Below are 1,582 nucleotides of genomic sequence, written 5' to 3' on the forward strand. Positions count from 1 at the left end.
ATTTATATACCAACCCTCAAAAAAGCAAAAGTTAATTTAACGCTTCAGAGTCACTGCTCGAAAAAGAGTAATAGAGAATATAACGAAAAGAAACAGAAATGACAACAAAAAACTAAAGAGAAAGTATCAGTTCATTTAAAACTTAAAAGTCACAGCTCAGCCTGACAGACTAATAAAAAGTTAATTGCTCTGAACCAGCCGAATAAAACAAAGGCAGGGTCAATGAATAACAGTCTCAAGCAGTGGTTCTCAACCAGGTGGGCGAATTTTAGTTTGGGGGGGGGGACTGTGACCACAGATTGGCAGGCTCAAACTGCCTCTAGGACCACACAAAACGCACTACTGAGATGTCACGCTGGACTTTCCTTCCGCCGGCTTGTTTTTGTGTTAGTATTTTGTTGCATATTAGGCTATTCGGAATCCACCCTTTGAGTTAAGTATACCTTAGTTTAACCAGACCACTGAGCTGATTAACAGCTCTCCTAGGGCTGGCTCGAAGGATCAGATTTATTTTACGTGGCTAAGAACTAATTGGTTACCTAGCAATGGGACCTACAGCTTATTGTGGAATCCGAACCACATTATACCAAGAAATTAATTTCTATCACCAGAAATAAATTCCTCTAGTTCTTCATTGGCCGGCCGGAGACTCGAACGCGGGCCCAGCAGAGTGCTAGCCGAGAACTATGCCGACCCGTCCAACGAGGAACTGCACAAGCAGACAATTCTGGAAGGGGGGCGGGGGGAGAATGACACCCTGACATACGGTGAAAGGGTGCATGGGACAAAATGGGTTGAGAACCACAGGACGGATTTACAAAGGCAAAATGAATAACCCGTCAAGATTAAGGGAATAAAGGCAGACAGCTGACAACACATGAGGAGCTATCTGACAGCATCACAAAGTGAGTTACTTCTGACGGATTCATAAAATACTGACAGAAAAAACGAACCAATATCTGACTGACTAACAAACACGAAAAACAAGAGGATTTTAGCATCCCTCTTAAAACTCACAGACGAAGCATAATACAGTCCATGTTCTCAATATCCTTTTAGAGAATTCTAATCAGGGAAACGGCTGTGGACGGATAAATTATGCATCTCGGCAGCCGATTAGAAAGTGATTAGTACAGGATTAAGCACTTAGATAAGGACGGGGGATTTCACGTTACGTTTCCAGAGAATTACTAGAGCGAGAGCGTTTGAGTTGGCTGAAACACATACGTATACAGAAATACGCATGATGTATACAAACTTGTGACATATATTAAGACATACATATTTATAAAGTATTACATAATGCAAACCATAAATATATATATATATATATATATATATATATATATATATATATATATTTATATATATATATATATATATATATATATATATATATATATATATATATATATATTTATATATATATATATATATATATATATATATATTATGCATATACATACAGTAACACATATAATAAACACATACTTATATATCATATAGTGTATATACATACATATATATGTATATTATATATATATTATACATATACATATCTAAAACAATACATATAATGTAT

The sequence above is a fragment of the Macrobrachium rosenbergii genome, chromosome 30 (assembly GCF_040412425.1).
Source record: "Macrobrachium rosenbergii isolate ZJJX-2024 chromosome 30, ASM4041242v1, whole genome shotgun sequence".
Classification (NCBI taxonomy): domain Eukaryota; kingdom Metazoa; phylum Arthropoda; class Malacostraca; order Decapoda; family Palaemonidae; genus Macrobrachium; species Macrobrachium rosenbergii.